The sequence below is a fragment of the Pelecanus crispus genome, chromosome 3 (genome assembly GCF_030463565.1).
Source record: "Pelecanus crispus isolate bPelCri1 chromosome 3, bPelCri1.pri, whole genome shotgun sequence".
NCBI lineage: Eukaryota > Metazoa > Chordata > Aves > Pelecaniformes > Pelecanidae > Pelecanus > Pelecanus crispus.
The window spans coordinates 66,077,817-66,097,672 of NC_134645.1; the positions used below are offsets into that span (position 1 = coordinate 66,077,817).

The window sequence follows — 19,856 nt, forward strand, 5'->3', positions numbered from 1 at the left end:
GGGATTTTTTTTGTTGGTTATTGTTGCGTTTAAATAGCCGAGTCACTTAAAGGCACTGTCCAGTTCCTTCTTGGATGAGAACTTCATGACCTCTGAATTGAAATTATGTAAATAGGTGTGCAAAGAAGAACCTGGGAAACTTTCCCGTATCTGAATGGCATGATGTAGTTCCTATATACACAGCAGGAGCTCTCCCTGTCTGCTGAGCACACAGTCTGCTCTCCCTGTCCAGGTGCATTCATTCTTTATTGTTGCTTCAACATATTCCTAATGAAGAGAGAAGAATTCTATTTAATATTTTTAAAATTGTATGCATGTGTGTAAATTTGTTGATTTGTAATATAGCACATAATAAGCAATTGAATTGTTTGACTTGTGATCTACTAAAGCTTTTAAATGCAATTTCTGATCCCTAACTATACACTTTTACATGTTTCACACTGAATTTATTGTTGGTTCCTTTAAGCTTGAGTTTCACTGGTGTCTGGTATGACCCCATGCACTTCATTTGTTCTTTTCGAAATACAAACCGTTAAAGTTTCAATATTTAGTGTTGAATCCTTGAAACGGTGAATGGAAAAATAAGTTAACCTGCTTTCTGCCCTGACTTCTCACAGGAAAATGGCTTGTGCTTCTGTGGTGGTGTCCCACCGCAGTACACGTGTGTGCACATGGGACACCAGCTCTGCTCTGCTGGCTCCCTTTCTTTCTTACTCATTCCCAGTCCACAGAAACAAAAGAATGGCAATGTAATTAAGCCATCAATTAAAAGCGTTATTTGCAGGACAGGTACTATTTCTCTTTGAGATAGGGAGGCTGTGTTGCTTTTAAACTCTGTTAATGTTTATTTTAAGGAACAAAAGTGTTTAAGAGTGGAAGCGCTTTCTGGGACCAGGTCAAGTGATAACTGCAGAGCACAGCGGGGGATTATTGGCTGAGCTTTATCTCTGTTGATAAAGGCCTCCCTTTGGGGTCCTTATCGAGCGTCATGAGAACGGCGCTTCGAGAGGTTTCACAGTGCTGATGTGCTCCGTAGAAAATGCCCCCGGTCACGTTAGGGTTGTTTGAAAACATAATACGGTCAAATTATTGAACTTTCTCCCAGGCTGGGGGAGCATCCTTGCTGAGGGGATCTTGGTGGTCTGCAGCAGTAGTCCCCGGCGCTTCTCACCTTACAGCATCTCTGCTGCAAAATACTTAATATTCAAAATCTTTGTGGTGCGGTGTAGCAGCTGTGACAATCAAGTGACCGTGTTAGGGTTTGGGGTCTTTTAAGCTGCAGCAGTTGTTCTGATAAAACTGTTAAATTAGTGATACCATGAAGTGGAGGTTCTATGTCACCAGCTCGGCCTCGTTTAAGCATCTGTGATGCCATTCCTCTGTCGTTCTTCACTGCCAGATTGATTGTAAATAGACAACGTGGGACTGAAATCGGCCAGAGTGCAGCAACACATCCTTTAACAGCCTGCCTGCCTGTAAGAAAAATGATATTACAGTGGTGGAGGGAGTATCACCATCACGTGTTCATTCACGATTACAGACAAACTCCAGTGGTGCTGAGTGTTTGGTGGCTGATTTTCCTGCAGCAAAGTTAAGCCGAGGTCCTCCACTGACCAGGCTTGGCAGAAGGGCGAAGGGCTGGTTTGGTTTGGTTTAAAAGCCTGCTGAATTGGAGCCTGTTGGCAGTGACTGCTGCCCTGGGAGGCCGTCACCTCCTCCGGGTTAGAGCATCGCCTGCCTCTTGTGGTTCCCATTGCCGCTTCATATTTTATCAAATTCGCAAAGTTTAGAGATGTGGTATGCTATTGTTAACCTAGCTAAACTGGGGCATCTGTTAGCTTTTTGTGACAATAAAATTTTGGTAAGGATGTGGGAGATTTTTTCTTTCTTTTACAGATGTGGGTGGGAGCCAATGGCAGTATCAGATTACTTTTAATGTTTGTTAGACAGTAGCTTCAGTTATTGGGATTTTTTCTCAGTCTTCTGTTGCCTGCTAGCTCATGAAAGAATGCCTTCTTTTTCATTCATTACTCTAAGAACAACAGCTCTGTCTTATCTGTAAAGCCGAGACCTTTCTGCGAGATGCGTGTTTTGTGAAAAACATGTAGAATTGAAAGAATAATAACTAAACCTATTTATAAATGAATAGATGTTCTGAACCAAATTAGGTATTTTATTACTCCGTGGCTTCTTTTTTCCAGGTTTCTCTTCCAATAGCGATGAGATTTAAATTTCCCAATTAAAGGATGTTATATTTAAAAAAAAAGCCAGAATCCTTGCGACTTGGGAGGATTCATCCGTTGCCTTCTCATTTAGCAGCATGAAGCAAAGGCTGAATCACTTTCCATCTTTGCAGATCCTGGGCCGTGCGGAGCACTGAGCAAGCCTTTGTGGCCTTTCGTGCCCTAAGTGACAGAAGGGCTCAGTCTATCGCGCTGAATGGCCGGGACGGCTACTTACAGAGCCCCATGCAAGTGACTGGCCATCCTCGTTCCCAGCTTTATCTGCTGCATCCAGCTCGTACCATAACAGCTGACATATCGGATTGCATCAGATAAAGCCAGGAACTGGTTTGTTTTGAAAAGAAAAAGTAACTTGAATATAATTGTTAATTGCGTGCCTAAAAAAAGGGGGACCCCCCCCCCCCTTTTCTCTCAGTGTTCTTAACGAAGGCTTGTCTTACGGCTGAGTTTTCTTGGAATTTTCGTTCATTTGGCCAAAAAAAGCCACCGAAATCTTGCAAAGCAGAGGAACTTGTCCATTTGTACAAGATTACTTCAGGTCTTGGATAAATAACAACCCTTCTGGTATGTATTTCTGTACGCGTGTTGTGGTTTTGGCTCATTTTGCTGCACACTCCCTGCGTGTGCCGTAGAGAGCAAGTCTCCCCACTTGTCCTTTTCCGGCTGGGTCGTGGAGCTCTTGGTCTCCAGTGCTGTTGCCATACGGCTCATAAGACCTTTGAGAGTCAGATGCGAGAGCATTGTGGATGAAGGGAGGGATAAAGAAGAACTTGGAATATGCTGGGAGATTAATGTCGGGATGTTGTAAAACACTTACTAAGTGAATCAGTAACATGAGCGTGAAGGCCTTGGTGTGTTGCCTTGCCGAAAGAAAACGCTTTGCTAGCCTGGCTGCTCACTGCTAGGTGTGAAGCCGTGCTCGCCTTTGCAAGGAGGTGCTGGTGGTGGATGTCTCATGCATCCCTCTCTGCGTGCGAGCAGACAAGAAGCTGTATGTGGCACTGAGGAGCACAAGGAAGAGGCAGGGAGGTTTTGGTACGGAGCTCATTAACATCGCTCAAGTGCGTCTGGAGGAGTCTGAAAAAATAGAGAGTTCAGAGACATCTTTCATGTAGTGTTTTCAGCAATTGGAGCAGGGAGCATCTGCTGTAATTAAGGAGGTGGAGCAGTGTAAGTGCAAATCTACATGTGAAACAGGTGAGATTGGAAAGCCTGTGGTTGAGGATGGTGGTTAATGGTAGACTGAATAGGCTCTTCAGTGCTTAATTTGATTAAAACTCCTGGGGTTTATGGATAGTGGGTACAGTATGTTTGCAGATCTTACCGGGAGTTGCTTTATCCAGTGCAGTGAAGTCAATGGTTTTGAGTGCTATAAAAAAATTAGACTCGGATCAGATTAAAGCTGAAACACAGTGAGAATGTGAAACTCCACAGAAAAGGCACATGCGTTTTCAGGGATGTCTTTATCAGCCTGGCTAATGGAGTCACACTAGCAATCAGAAACGGATTATAGCAGCATTATCAAAATCCACTTTACCATGCCATGTTTCTTACTGTGTCCCACACTCCTCCAGGCCAACACTTTGAGATGAAGTGATAGAAGGTAACCAGGGTTTACAGCTGCAGTGCGTTGTCCTGTGCTGGAGGAGTAGGGAAGCAAATTCTCTGATCAACAAGGCAGATACTCATATCGTCCCTCTGGAGCCCATTTTTCAGGACGTGGCAGATCAGTGGCTTCCACCCATCTCCTGAGTCAGGTTGTGTGCCTGTGTGTACTGGGTTGTGCTGTTAGAGGGTTTCTGCAGAATTTTGCATGTTTGCAGTGCTCCTGCAGCAGAAACCCTCCTGGTGACTCCTAGCATCTTTTCTTGTTAACTGTTACTAAATCTGAAAATCTTCAAAGTCTTCCATGCCACTCCCATATTTTTCCTGTGCCAACTCCTCCTCACACAGTGTCCTTTCCCTTTTTTCTCACAGGACTGGGAAGCCAGAAGTTTCAGTAATGACCCCTTGGAAAGGTGTGATGGTGTGTTGCCTTACAAATGCTTTCATTACCAAATATTATGTTCAGTGCTTTGTGTACGGCATGTGCTGCCCCAAGCTGAATATAGGTAACCTGCCGTGCTGCTTTTGCAGAGCCTGTGGCAGGTAGTAATGCGATGATTAAAACAGTATATTGCCATTTACGTGCTGGGTATGATGACCTCTGTGTTGTGCTCAGAAGGAGGAATATGGGCTGTGCAGCGTTACCAGCAGTGAGGGACAACCAGAAGAGGACGTACAGCCTCCGCAGGGGACATGGGGTCCTGCTGGGGGACCCCGCACAGGCGAAGGGGTCTGGCTGCTGGATGGCAGCTCCCGTGGCGAGACCTGGGGGCGCAGGCTGGCAGAGCATCGCTGCCACCCGCCCCAGCGCCTCTGCCCGCCGGGGGATCTGGGTTGCGTAGGTTTGCTGGAGCTTGGAGCTGGGGCGGTGGTCCCTGGCCCTCTGCCCTGCCAGGGCATGGGGGTTTTGTTCCTGCTCTCAGCTTCCAAAGAGCTCAGGGCTGTCCCTGAAAACACTTCTCCTCCGTATGGCTCCTGCATAGGCCAAACTAACACCTTGTAAAGGAAATGCTAGTAAAAATCCAATAGATTACAACAGATTTCTAGCCCTCTATTGTTTCCCTGCCCTAATCCGGTGACAGATCACTGAAAAATACACACGCTGCATGATCCTTGAGATTTTCAAACCTCTGCCTGGACATAGTTACAGATCAGCTCTGCTTTTGTCCCCTGTCCAGAGCCACTCGCTCCGTATTACGGGCTGTGATACTTTAAAAGCGCACTCATTCTCTGAAATCCGTTACTTCTCTCCTTAACCCTCAGCTGGCCTGTGCAAACGTCTTGGAGGTAAAGCAGACTTGTGCTTTGCTGGCATTGCAGCTGGCAGCATATAAATCTGGTTTATTGATACCTTGTAGCCTTAATAAAAAAAGACATGTTTAAAATAATCCCAAATGCCAATAGGCTTAGTGACATTTAAGCATGAGCGATGCTGTCAGTTCATCCACAAACAAAAGTGGTACATCTTAATTTGTCTAATTACGCTCTAACATGCAGACCAGCTGCTGCTGTGAACAAAGGCAGTTGATCACACGATTTTATTAATTGCATATTAATTGCTGCATTCATGTTAACCATATGGGAGACAGTGGAGTGGAGTGAAGGCTACTTAGTGGTGGAAAAGAGAAAATGAACTGGCAGAGTGGTATCTTCAGAGGACAAATCTCAGAATGATAGGGTGCCTGGAGCTTGCTGATGCGATCCGATTTTTAGAAGGAATTTGTATTTTTTTCCCCATGCTGAATTACTGTATTTAAAAGTGAGAGGGATTTGAGTAGAAAGAACTGTGCCTTGCATGATGACTGTGTATTTGTGAAAGTACTACTGTTACCAGCAAGTTGGTACTGAATTTGTTTGGTAATTTGCTGAAGGCAGCCTTGCTGGCACGTGGCCGTCTGCCTTTGTCTGCCTGCTGTGCCGATGTACGCACCCACGCTGCCTGGAATCGCTTGCCACGGGAGCAAGGCTGCCAGAGCCAAAAGCAATACAGAACTTGCTGATTTTTGTACTTCATGCAATTTCGCTGAACGTTTGTAGTCTTTTTAGATAACAGTGGCAAGTCTTGAGCAGAACTGGGCTGCTTACAGTAAAAAATAAGAAACTTTACACAGGTGGTTTAGCTGGTGTAAAAAACCTACAGCAAAAAGCAAATGGTAGTGGACTGGCTGCTGCATGTATCTAGCATCCGATTACCTTGTAGGATGTTGAATGATGCTCTTCCTGAAAGTGGGACTTTAGAAAGCTGGCCTCAACTTCTTTTTTCCTTTTTTCTTTTTGTGCTGCATGAAGGCAGCAGCCACTCTCAGCGGACGCGCGGCGGTTCTGTCGGGCAGCAGGGGTAGGGTGGGTGCAGACACGCAGTGACTTCTCCCTCGATACGTGCAAAGGAAGCTTACTAAAACAAGACAAAAAAACCCCACCCAAGGTCTGCCTTGAGTATATTTCCTCTCTCCTTCCCTTTCACACCTCTTTAGGCAGGTGAGCAAAGCCCGGTGCTGTAAGTTTAAAGCCGATGAAGGGGCAGCAGGTTTGGTAGGAGGAAGACCCTAGGGCGGCTCATTGCTTTTTTAGAAAGGAAGCGATGAGTTATTGGCAGATCAAATAGAAATATGTCTAATTACATGAAAGGAAGCGCAGGACTGGACCTGGAACATGCAATGATTTAGAGACCTCAGTCTTGTCGGTCGATTAAATCTGCCTGCTTGGGTTTTCTAAAGTGAGTATGTCAACATTAAAGGCTTAGTCCCACCTTATTGCCAACAGGTGGCATTTTGCTTGCGTTTCCTAAATGTCTCAGAAGAGCTGGGACTGGGAGAGATTGGTTATTTAAAAAAAAAAAGGGCGGGGAGGGGGCACGGCCTTTGTTTTAATTAACGTATTGTGAAAAAAAAAAAAGAAACCAAAATACATGTTTCAGACTATTGGAAAGTTCAAAAAGAAGCACAAGGATTGCACAACTAAGAAATTACTAATAAGCAGTTGAAAACTAGATTGGATCTGATCTATTCCAAGAATATGTGGTGCAAAACAAACAGTAATGCTAACATTCTTATGCCGAAGCAGAAATTGGGGCAGACGGGTTGTTTTCTTGGGGTTTTTTTGGTCAGAAAAACGCTTTAAGTGGCTCATCACAATTACATCCCAATTGGTGCTGTACTACACTGCAGTGGGATCTGGATTATGGGGATGATGCATGACTGGAAAGACACAGCTTGAATTTTGGATTGCAAGCGGTGCCTGCCATTACAGCAGTTACTGAAACAGCGCCTGACTTGTGAACTGACTGGTTTTGACCTGGAGTCACTGGAAGAGAATAAATGCGAAACCCCACGACGCCACTACTCCAGTCACAGCAGAAGGGTACTTAATCAGCCTCCCCGTGTCTTCTGTGCGCAGGCAGACAGGCTGTGGCCTGACTATTACTAATTTAAAGGCCGAATTCCCCGAAGCACTGCTCGTGGCTGTTAGGCTGCAGCCCCTGGCTTTTGTTTGGGAATTGTTTTTCAATGTGCTGGCAGACTTCTAGGTTACTTGCGAGGGCTTGTCCCCATCAGCTGAGCACGAGCTAGTGTCGCTGTGAGAGCAGGCTTCTGGAGAAGGGAGAAAAGCTTGTAAATATTGCGGTTGAAAGGCAAATTATCCAAGAGTGGTTTCCGTGGGGGTGCGCAGCTACCTGCTCTGCGAGGGGTCAGCGGCCACGTGCTGCTCATCCCGAAGGTCTCATCCCGAAGGTCTCATCCCCCGTCCGTCCGATTTCTGATCTGAGCCACGATGACTATGGGACACCTTCTCTTCCTCTGGTTCAGTGCTGTCATTTGTTTGTCCGCTGTCCTTTGGGCGCTTTGACGAGGAGTTTAAGAACAGCGAAGTTTTACACGCAAGGGCTGTGCAACACGTTTGTCATTGCCCAAAAGCATCGACAGAGCTTTATAAAACCATTTCTCGGCAGTTCCGTGATCTGTACCAGGGAGGGCAAATTAAACTTGTAGCTGGATAGCATCTCCAACGCAGGTTTGACGCCTCTCCGAACTGAGTGATCCCTCATGGTTGTTCTCAACATCAACTTTTAATCGGCCTGGCCCTCCTGTTTGTCAGATGTTTGCCACAAACATGATGGCACGGCTAGACCAGGGAAAGTGGGCTGCTGTTTGGCGGGTGCGAGCACGTCCCCAGGCAGATGGTGGTAGCAACGTTAGGTTAAATAATTAATAGCGCCAGAGAAAAAGCCACTCTTTTATGTCCAGTAGCTGAAGGTGAGCACAAGTGTTTTTCCTCTGTATGATGCTAACCTTGTCCTGTGAGTTTAATTAATCCGAAGAGGAGCAGGATGCGAATTGCCCTGACACAAAAAGAAGTATTTTCAAATCCTATACGAACACAGAGTTTTAATTCCTTCATTCCTGGAGCAGCGTGTATGCTCTGTACAGAATATCAGACACTGGGCGATGTGTCAGATACTTTTAATGGCTGTAGTTTCAACTACGTTCTTCAAACCAGCCATGCTTTAAAAACAAAAATGTAAATTGAGTCTTGGTGTGCATCAGCTTAGATGATTCCTGCATGGTGGCAAAGCAGGGATCCTGTTAGGCGACGCTTCTGTCTAACTCCAGTGGACTGGGATTGAAGTTTGTTTAGTGCTGCATTGCAGCATCCTTAAAAGGTGCCAGAGTCTGCTTGTGTCTAATGAACTGCTTGTATCGTTATCCAGAAAGACGGGAAAAAGGAAGAGGCATACTACATACTGCAGAATAATTCTGGGAAAACGTAGCTGTGGTTTTATTGATTGGTTTTCCTGAGGGTGTAGGTGTTATTGATCTCCCACCTCCTTCTTTACATTCGAATCGGATCTTCTGCTCCAGGGGTCAGCCCTGCCCTGGAGCCGGCAGCAAGTTTCCCACCTGACTCTTCCAGACTATTTTTAAATTCTGCTCCTCCTTTTTTCTCAATAAATTGCAATGTAAAATGCTGTCCCATTCCAATTCTGCAATAGCACAGGCTGTCAGAGTAATTAACAGTCCTCTGGACAAATCTGTAACCCAAAGTTGAACATGGATCATTGTGTATAGTTTAAAAATGCAGCCGCTGGGATACATGGCAGTTTTATCAACTATCTTGAGATGGCAGGGTCATTTGCTTAGTAGTAGTAAACTACTGATACTTCTTTGCCTTGTTCTTGCTGTCATCTTAATAACAGCTACGGGGATGTTTCAGGAATGACCGAGCTGGGCAGGACCGTAATTGTTGCAAGCGTATTGTCTGGGCTGGAAAACCCATGGTATTTCTGCACAGAAATTTATTTTTAGGCTCTGCATAGTTGTCTCTGTATTTGTTTGCCTGGTGTCTCCACTCTCTGATCAAGTGTTGGAAATCTCCAAGTCACAGCATGTCTCCTATTGGCAAGATGATACGTTTAGAAGCTCTTTCAAAAATATATTGGTAGTTCTAGTGTAAGTGGTGTTGATCTGGATTGTGGATGCACGCTTGCGTTTCAGTTGACTTCAGGTGAGAGTCCACCACTGGAAGAAGGTTACTTCGAAGATGTGATGTCCGGTTATAGAGCGTGTGATCTGTTCGGAGCTGAAGTGGGGACGATGGTGCCATAGCCTCACGCTTTCAAAGGTTTTCACATATAAATAGTGAAAGTACTGGAAGAAATATTTTTAAAACTAGCATCAGCTGTCTCAAGTTTTAAACTTACACTCCTCCTCCAACTTTTACTCCAGCTCCTCCAACAAAACATAAACTTTTCTGCAGTTTATATTTTGTGCTAAGCGGGGAAACCAAGGATAACGAAAGAGACATTTTTGCTATTAAAAATGATATCTTTCACTTTAAATGGTGTATATTAAAGCCCTTGTCATGTTACAACTTTACCGTTTGTTCAGTTTTCTGAAGTTCTCCAGCCACACAGTAGGGAATAACTGCTTTTTCTACAGCAAGAAAAACTGTAGGTATCTGCAGTAGGGATCTTGTAGAAGATAAATAGGGATCTTCTCCTTTCCCTTTCTGTCAGGAAATGCAGGCAGAAACAGCAGACTGAATGTGGGAGAGGAGAGGAAAAAAAACCCTCAATTTTTTAATCTTTTTGTGGATTACCTTTTGATGAAGTAGATGGCAATGACTGTTGTTTGCCTAACCCCCACATACTTATTGAAACCATTGCCACGATATTAAAAATCAAGATAGCTGGCATGCTCACTAGTGCTTTCTGATGATGATTGGTGGCAAGGCACCTTTTTCACAGCACCGTCATTTCAACTGTTAGATGCGTTTCACTAGCGATCCAAAGAAACACAACTGTTGAGCTGTTAATGGTGACTGACCACAGCGTGTTGTGAGGCTTGGGCTGTTTGTTTGCGTGTGATTAATAACAAGGATGTTTGCATCTCTGACACTTTTAATCAAACAGGTAGTAATAAAATTTTAAGTTGGCATCCACATTATAAATTTTGAAAGTTCAACCAGTTAGCAGTATGAATTTAGGAGGCTATCCTTTCACTTTAAAGACTTTATTGAGATCCTCTTTAAGAAGATGCTGATCGCATGAAGGTCGTCTTAAAAATTGTTTTCAAAATCTTTTGGTATTTGATCGTGTCTGAGATCCACGTGCTCGTGGCCAGCCAAGGATGTTTTCTGGAGATGCTGTGGTACAGATGTTGGTTCAATTGTTTCCTTAGGAGCTTAAAACAAGTCACTGAATCCTGCAGCAATATAATTATTAGGTGACTGTTACGTGGACTGGATGCCTTACTTTAGTTGGAAAATACTGTTTTTCAGGGCAGTTTGTGCCATTATTTAATTGGAACATACCCAGGTTTTCAGATTTTGTCAAAAATCTTAGGGCTTTAGGGACAATACCAAACGTCACAACTGCTGAAATCCATTTGTTAGTTCTGAACCTCAGCTTTTGCTTACTATTTTACTATTCTGTTGTGCAGATAATCTTTTCAGGGGAAGTTTTTGAAAGTTTCTAACTAAGAAACAAAACTTTTTTCTCAAGTTGCTGTGTGAGACAGCGAGTGAGCACTTGGTGCTTGATTTTGGCATGAGCAGTTATATGATCATATGAAGGTTGGTATTTTCCAAGGGGCTTAATTTTATTCATTTATAGATTGCAAAGTTCTTAGGAAACTAGAGGACATACTGACTTAATTTTAAGAGAGGATGTCTCTGAGCTTCAATGTGACCCACCTTGAGTTTATTAAGACAGTCAGCAGAAAGAGGCAAAAAAGAACTGCCAACTCCTTGTACCAGGATAATCCACATATAAATAACAGTATCCCAAAGAGCAATGTTGGGTGGGGAGATGGAGATATGCTACAAGAATTCTTTCTGTGACCTTTAAATAAGTGAAATGAGTGGGGAGCGTGTCCCCTTCAGGACACCCGTGAGGAGAATGCAGACTGAGATTAGTTGAAGATGTCTGTTGGATATTAGTGTGGATCCACAAGTGCACAGCTGCCAAAGATGGAATTACAGGCTGAATGGGGAGATGGTTCGGGACAGAAGTTCAGAAATGGCACTTTTGCAGTCTGGTTTTGTTGGTTTCGCTCCGAGTCCTACAGGATGAATGAACGAGAAGACTTACGCAAACTTGTCTGCCTGGTATTTTTTCCATCTCTAATTCAGAAGAGAAGCATCTTCTCTATGGTGCATTATTAGGGCAAATAAGAGTCAAGATTTTGCAAAGAATAACTTATTTGCTGTAGCCATTTTTGGTTGGTTCTTCAGGCTAAGTCGTAGCCTAGGAGCATTGAGGTTGGTTTGGAATTTAAATTGAGAATATTTCCTGTGGAATTTTAAAAGGGTTTTCCCAGGGAGAGAGAAAAGTACTCTTCTGGGAGCTGATGTTGCCTTAGCTGGGGTTCAGGAGTAGCCAAAGGATTAAAAAATGAAAAAAGGATTGTGCCCTGCAATTTAAAACAAAACCATGAAACAAAATTGCACATTCACTAAATGTTTTCTGTTCTCCTGCCTGCAGTTACAGTGTGTGGGGAGATGCTCTAACCAAAAGAAACCGCTGCTTTGTCTGCAGGCAGCCCTGCCCAAACGCTCCCTTTTCTCTCTGGTGATGTGTTTGCATGACAGAGGATCCTGCGGAAAGATGTTTTGAATTGTCAAAGGAATGAATTAGCTTTATTGTGCTGTGACCTAAATAGGATCATCAGATCAATCAGTCTGCTGCTTTTCTGTCCTCTCTGGCTTAGGTTGTGCTGCTTCTCCTTCTCATCTTCCTCCCTCTTACCCCTGCCCCGCCGGGCACCCCCTTTCCCAGAGCCTGCAGCCGTAATCCCGTATGAGCGTGATGGATAAAGGCGGGCGCTGCCAGGGTACCCTCTTTAAAGCAATACCTGCTCGGTAATTGCCTGCGCCGAGACAGGCTCAGCGCCCGGCTCCCCTGCCAGTTCGCTGGGGCACGGGTCCTTTTTGGCTTTTTGTTGCAGTGGCTTTGGGATAAAATGCTTTTCTTCCTTTCTTCCTTTCTCCCCCGTGCATTCTCCTTCTCCTCTTCCTCCTGATCCCAGGTTTAATGAATTGTAGTTTCTCAGTAGCCGGGGAAGTATCGCACTTCGCCGAGGCCGAGGTTGCCTTGAAAGAGGCCATTGTGAGCGAGCTGAGCTGGGGACAGGAGGGCAGCTGAATGCGGTGCCGCCTGGGACCGCCTTTGTGGAGGGAGCACTTTTGTTCTCCTGAAAGATGCCGGGAGAGGGCCAGCCGGGACTGGCTCTGGAGGCAGGGAGAAACCTCTTCTGACCATAAATTATTGACTCCTGTGGTCTGCGGGGGTGGCTTCGAGTCCATTTAAACACCAGCGAGCGGTCGATGGCATGGGTGAAGGTGGCCAGAACAGGCGTAAAGCTTGGGCACGAGTTTTGAAGACACTTGAGATGTCTGGCGTTTCTTATCTCTGGTGCTTGGTGTTTCTTAATGACAGAAGTCTCACCTAGAAGTGAAGGTGCAGCTTTCAAGGCCGGGTTTTGTTGGTCCGGCCAGGCAGGAAGGGAATTGTGACCCGCAGGACGGGGTTCATAACCCTCCCGGGGTTCCGGCTCGCCCTGCGGACGCCTGGGTGCCTCTGCACAGCCTGGGGAAGGGGTGCTGGGGGGTCGGTCCCGGTGGCAGGGAGCAATCCCGAGCACATCCTCCATGGACCCAGTCCTGCAGACACGCTTGTAAACCACTGCCCTCCAACACCTTCTTCCCTGCGCCGTCCCCGTGCGAGCTGCTGGAGGGTGGCACAGTGGAAACTTATTTTGAACGAGTGACTGGCGTGTCTGTAAAAAGCAAAGGCATCGATTTAATTGTTTTGAGTACATCTGCTTGCCAACATTTCTGCGTTCCCGTCTGCTTGTTGAACAGAGACTCGCTGGAGAAGCTCTCATGGTGCGGTTCCCAGCTCAGTTGTATGGTTTTACTTTTTCTTTCTTCTTAAAACGTCAACAATGCTATACAGTTGTTTAATGGAGGATTTTTCCATTGTCTGAATGAAGTTGCTAAGGCTTACAAAGTTTAGTTTTTGAGATGATGATGATACATGTTAGTAGCTTGATGCATCATTCCTTTTGTGAACTTGATACGTGTGTTGGGTTTACCTTTCCTTTATAAAAATAAGTGGTACAATTTGTCTTGATTTGTGGGGGGGAGCAGGAATGGGTTGTTTTAACTATTTTTATGTTGTGGCTTTTTTTTTTTTTTTTTTTAACTTAGTACTTCCTAAATTCCGTACTACACGTGTGTGTAGGCTGATGAGCGGCGGTAGGAAGGAGAACAGTTGATTGTCACAGATGCGTTTAGTGACCCTGACGGACAGCTACCGCCGGGGCTGCTGCTGGGCAGCTGCTCCGGCTGTGGTTATGAACAACCCAAGTACGTCCATTTTCAACATTTGCCTTCTTATAAAGCCTCAACTTCTTCAACGGATCTTGTGCACTGGTGCAAGGTTCAGGGCGTTGGGTTGTGAATGGGGCCTGGACAGGAGAGCCCCCCTCCCCCAGGGGCTGGCCTGAAATGTTTCCGTGGAAGCCAAATATTTCCAGATTGTTTCACAGGCGCGGATGTTTTATGTTGCCATGAATGTGGAGGGGTGGCCGTCCCAGATGGCTGTCGCAGAGCAGGTCAGCTGGAAAGCCCCCCTAAAGAGGGGAGAGCAGGGAGAGGAGTGAAGGAATGGCTGCAGTGTTTCAGGCATGCGGTACACAAGCAGCCACTCGTGTTCATGGCTCTTCTGGATGTACACGGCCTCTTCTAGACATTAAAATCAGTTTAACCACTCAGGGATTAAAAACTATTCTAATGTGAACTAAAAGAAGACACAGTTTTGCTAATGAGTGTGTTGCACATTCATGATTTTGAGCGTGCTGTTTGGCACTGCATCTTGTGCCTCTCGTTTTCTTTGCTTCAATCTCAGACTTGTTAGTTAGGAAGGAGTTTCTTCTGGGCCAAACTTTGTAACCTAAGTTAACAAGCCCATCCGGTGAAAGGGAGAACTAGCATATGCTGAAAATCTCCTCCGTATTTTCTGTGTTCCTTGTGAGGGTATCCTTGCACGGTGGCAAGTGGGTGTGATCCCTGCTTGTAAGGATGTGGGAACTGAGGCAGTGGGTTAATATTAACTTGCCCAAGGTGAGGTAGGAAGTGTGCCACAGAGCAGGGTCTACCTGTCTCTGAGTCATTTGCTTTTAAAGAACTGATATTGCAGTGCGTGCACACCTCCTGTTCATGCTGGGTTTATCCAGCTTTAACAAACTTTTACATTTTTTCTGTCAAGGTAATTTTAGGTGGGGCTTTTGTTGTTGTTTGGTGGGGTTTTTTTGTGGTTTTCTCTGCTGGATTGGCCACATTGGAGGCTAAAGTCCTTTATCTGTTTGCGTAGTGACTACAATATAAATTTTCTCAAACTGCCCCATCTTTTCCTTCTCTTCTCAATGTAGAGAGGCAGGCTATGGAGAAGCACACTTACTTCATGCTTTCAGCTCTAAGAGAACTGCCATTAGAAGCCAACTGCAGTGACAGTTTCTTGTGACAGGAAAAGCATTTTAAAAAAGCTGGATTGAGACAACATGCTGAATTTCAAGGAAGCCATGGTCGTTAACCTAGTGCAGACTCTGAGAGATGCAGATACAAGTAGCCAACTGGTGTTTCCTTTGGGTTATCCTCTCATGATAGCCATTTTTGATGTTTGACCTCTTTATCGGCATGGCCTGAGGGAAGGTGGAAGCAAAGGGGGTAAGGATGAAAGGCAGACATCATCTTATGCATTGTTTGTTACTGGGTTTGAATAGCTGCCTCCATACTGGAGATCAGGGCTTGAGGGCAGTGATCAAGCGCTTGTTCTCAGGCAGGAGAAATGCTTCAGGGTGGGTGGAGGATCCAATAACGAAGAGCAACACTGGACTTCGCCCGCATTGCAGCCCAAGGTGAAACCGGAAAGTGAAACTGAGCCGTCCAAAGTACCCAGGATCATGTCGATACACAGGGGACCATAAAAAGGGAACAGAGTCTTGCTTCCCAGGGCTTGCAAGCCTCTGTGAGGTGCCATGAAGACCTTGGGGAGAATCTGTCTCACTTCCAGTAGCCCAGTCTCCCTCACACACCAGCTTGAAACTGTTGCCTTCCCCTGTGCAAATGCATGGTAGCTCTCCTTCCCACTTACAGAGGTACTTCCTAAATCCTAAAAAAGATCACCACCACACTAAAAAAGGAGTTACCACCTTCTGGGTTTGCTCTCAGATAGCAGTGCTGCTGGAGTTAGAAATGGAGTCATTCTGCACTCACCTTCAGAGTGTGTCCAGCAAGTGTGCATTTAAAGTGGTTTTAGTGATGTACGGGGTGATGGTAAATTCCTAATGGGGGTGTTATTGTGTATGTGATTTTAAAAAAAAACCCTCACTAAATAGCCAATAGTTTGATGCCAGAGTCATTTTTTGTGTAAGGTGCTTGATGGAAATCAGTGCAAAAGCAGAGGTGCCTTCCCCGCAGTTGCTGCCATGGCACCATGGTCTTCTGCCCCTTTGGCAGAGGTAAGCCAGTCAAAATGTCTCTTGGAGAGACCTGCTGCTAATGGCAGTTTTGGTGTCAAACCTGTGTTGTAGCTGTAAAATCTCTGAGTTTGGAAAATACTGATAAAATGCCGATAATAGTGCGTTCAGCCAATGACGGAGGCGCTTTGTTTACCGTCTGTTCTTTGCCATGCTGAGTCTCAGCCATTCGGTGAAACTTGGAGTGAAGTTCCTGTGGAGCATCTGCTTTTTACATGCTGCACTCCAGAGGCCGGATCCTGCTGCAGCTTTGGGGTCAGTCTGAGCCCCCTGCTGCTGGCATTTTTCTTTTTCCCGAGGAAAAAATCTTCTTCATTGTTAACCCGAGGGGGTTTCCTAAGCTTGCTTTGTGAGGGAGGGCTTGCTTCTTGAGCCTCAACATTGTGCGAAGGGCATGCCCTGCTGAGCGCATTGATTTGGTGCTTAGCATTTTCTCTTTAACTTTTGCAAAATTGCGGTTCATTCCTAGGAAGGACGGCTGTGGACCTCTGGGGGGGGGGGAGAGAGAGAGAGAGATTTTTGAGGCATGAGGATATGATGCACATCTCAAAAAGCTGGGTATTTCATCTCTGCGCACGTTTCATTTGATGAATAACAGGGCCTCTGTTAGCCAGAAATAACTCGATTTTGGTTTTCCGTGTATCTGGTCTGAGATGACGCTAATAAGAATAAATTAGGAGTGTTACTGAATGAAATTCAATATGTAAAATTAGTGGGCTGGTGTCCCAGGCGGTGGCAATGACTACGGGGGGGAGCAGCGGATCTGGGAGGGGAGGCGATGCAGAGGGGAGAGCGCGTGTTGCAGCCAGCTACCGCGCAGCTCTTGGGTCCTTAATAAAGTGGGAGCGAGAGGGTGGGGGGGAAAAAAAGGGGGGGGGGGGGAAGGGGGGAAGGATGGGAGCGAGAGGGTGGGAAAAAAAAAAAAGGGGGGGGAGGAAGGGGGGAAGGACGGGAGCGGTGGGGGAAAGCAGGGCATCCTGATTTGCACGCAAATGCAGCTCTCATTTGCAAGGGGAAGGAGGGCGCAGGGCCGCGCCCGGCGGGGGGGTGGTGCCGGGCGGGGGAAGGGGCCGGCATCGCCCTCTGCTCCCCGGCAGAGCCGGCTGCCGCCGGGGCAGGGAGAGCCGGCGGCACCTGCGGACGCGGGCCTTCGGGAGCAGCGGCCCTGCGCGGCAGAGGAGGGGATGAGGAGAGGAGCTGAGCAGTAAACGCGCGGGCGGCGAGAAAGCCTGCTTTTTTGGTCCTGTGCAAACGTGAATAACAACTAACTTTCTCCCCCCCCCCCCCCCCCCCCCCCCCCTCCTGTTTTGCGTGTTGAAACCGGCTGCTCTCAGCCCGCGAGGTTGCCTGTGAGGAGGAGACATTCAGGCTAAAGAACTGTAAATGGTTTCGTGCATCAGGAAGATCTAGGCAGATTTAAAGTTGTGATTTCAGGAAAGAAGGAGAGAAGCGCGGAGAAGAGCAGTTTGGTATTGCAGAGTTTGAACGGGCTCGCTCTGGAAAAGAGTCACCTTTTTCTGCAGCTCCTCCTTTTTATGGGATTTAAACTCCAGGATCGCAGTTCAACACCTTGGAAATGGTGGTTTTCATCAACACAAAGCTTAAATCTCTCATGAAACTTTTCAAGAGAAAGAGTAAGTAGTTGTGCGTGCTCGCTGCCCTTTCGGGAGGCAGCCCTGTCCCGCAGGAAAGCGCAATTCCCTTCGGCGCTGCTCCTGCTTTCCCTGACGCCTCTTTTTAAGTTGGTCGCCCTTCTCTTCGCCGCCGACTGTTTGGGACCGTGCGGGGGCAGCCTCAGGAGGTGTTTTGGGACCTCTGCTTTGGGAGGTCGCGGTGGTTTTGGGGGAGCCGGACCACCCCCGCTGTGAAGCAGCTCGGTGCCCGGGCTGCCGGTGCTCGGTGTCACCTGCTGCCGGTGTCACCTGCTGCCGGTGCTCGGTGTCACCTGCTGCCGGTGTCACCTGCTGCCGGTGTCACCTGCTGCCGGGCACAGGTGCCCCGCCGTATGCCGGGGCCTCCTCCCGGCCTCTGCCGACGGCTCCTCCTGCTTGGGCAGCTGCTGGGGGCTGGCTCTGGGCTTCTCTCTGTAAGGTTTATTCTCAGGGCCAAGCTGTGGTTTTGGTTTTTTTTTTTTTTTTTTTTAAATGACACTCTAGTTTCAGCATGGCTTTGAAAAATCGCGATTCTCCGCCTTCATTGACGAAGACCGGCGAATTGGGCTAGAGAGAGTAGTTTACAACTACGCGCAGCGCTTCCGTCGACTAGTTTTGGTGATCATCGCTCTGATGAGCAGTAAACTTTAATTTCGGTATGGCGGGACTGCAGCCAGGCGGTGGGCTGGAGGCTGGTGTTTCCTCCTCCTCTTCCTCCCCCAGCCTGCGCTCCCCTCCCCGCCCGCCTCCTCGCCCAGGGGCTGGCGAGGGATGCTTTTCGGACATGTCATTGAATGTGCCGGTCACCTGTTCTGTAATATCGGGATGATTCATGCTGTAACCTGGTAGGTGGTGACTTGCCAGTTTGTCGTGGTTTAGGTTTGACCTCTCGTTAGCACGGAGGGGAAGAGCAGGCGCGGACGGGACGCGTGTCTGCCTTGTTGCAGCCAGTGTGTGTGCGGGACCGGGCCACCTCAGAGATGAAGCAGCCGGTCAAAAGTCCTCAAAAACCTTTTTCGAGGTCTGATGCTAACCTAAAAAAAGTAAGGAAAGGCTGTGTGTGTGACCCCCTCCCACCCCAACTCCTTTTAGGACCAAACAGGCACTGAGCATTAGGCTGCAGGTAGGTTTTGAAGTGAAAGGCATAGCTTATTTTCTTTAACGAGTACCGATTATTTCCATCTGAAATCATCCCGGCAGAGATGCGCAGCAGCGCTGGGGAAAGAGTCATTTTTCAGGTGACAGGAGGCCGTTGCCTTCCTTTTGCTTCTCATTTTACACACCTCCTCTGCTACCACAGAGGCATCAGCCAAACTTCCCAAAGCGCTGCTGCGCAGCGCTGGGCGGGAGCGAGCAGTGCCCAGGCAGCCGGGGGGGCAAGGGAAGACGGGGAGCTGGCAGCGAGGGCTGCCCCAGCGAGGCGGGCGCTTGGGCGAACCGGCACGGCCACGGTGGCTGTTTTCTGCTTTGCAGAGCTGAAGGCAAGGATGCGCGCGGCACGCTGGCCGAAAGCCAAAGGGTGCCTGGGGGATCATAAAATATGACCCCCAACTGCCCTTTTCCTGTTATTACAGGGTGGAGGGATAAGGCCGTTCAACAGTAGAAGTTTTTATTGATGATGAACTTTAAACAAAAGGTAATGGCTGTCTCTCGGGAAGCGTAAATGATAAACAAATCCTAGCAGTATGCGCTTTGGCTGATTCATTACTAGACTGTAGGGAGCTCTGAACTTGAGCAATGTCAGTATTTTATTTCCACCTGTGTATTGGCTGAGAAGAGGTGGCCAGAGCAATCCCTCTTCAGCGCCGTCATGCTCTGAGCAGTGTTTGCCTAGGGAGTTGCGGTTGTCCAAATCTGCCTTCCATTCATGGCAATGGGAAGTAGCTAATTTGTTGGCTTCACTGGAATTTTTGTTCCTGGTTTGAGCGAGCACGAGGTCGGAGGTTATTTCGCAGTACAAATGAACCTGTCGTAATTTCTCATGGCGACTGTCATATTCCCAGGGTCACCCTTGAGCAGGAGGAAGCTATCCTGCAACGCACAGTGCCTGGCGGGATTAGGGGATGGGGAAACTGATCTCCTTTGTGAAGACTGGGAGCTAGAGGGGGGAAAACAGTTGCACGTTCACAGTAAACACAACAGCAAGTATCAACATGGGAGGAGGGAAAGGTGTTTCCTACGTAACACAGGAGAATAAATTGAGACTAAAAATGAGAGGAAGGTTTTTAACTGTCACGGAAGCAAGGTTAGCTAGAGAGCGTTTCGATGGGACTACAGTGGCAAACGATCTTTTTTGTTTTAAGGTGATGCATGACAAA

At 47.0% G+C, this 19,856-nt stretch overlaps 1 protein-coding gene across 1 annotated transcript in view; it reads left to right on the plus strand.

The window, feature by feature from the left end:
- NHSL1 (NHS like 1) overlaps window positions 1-19,856 on the plus strand; it is a 187,426-nt gene that overhangs the window by 114,657 nt on the left and 52,913 nt on the right. The gene's annotated exons all lie outside the window — the stretch shown is intronic.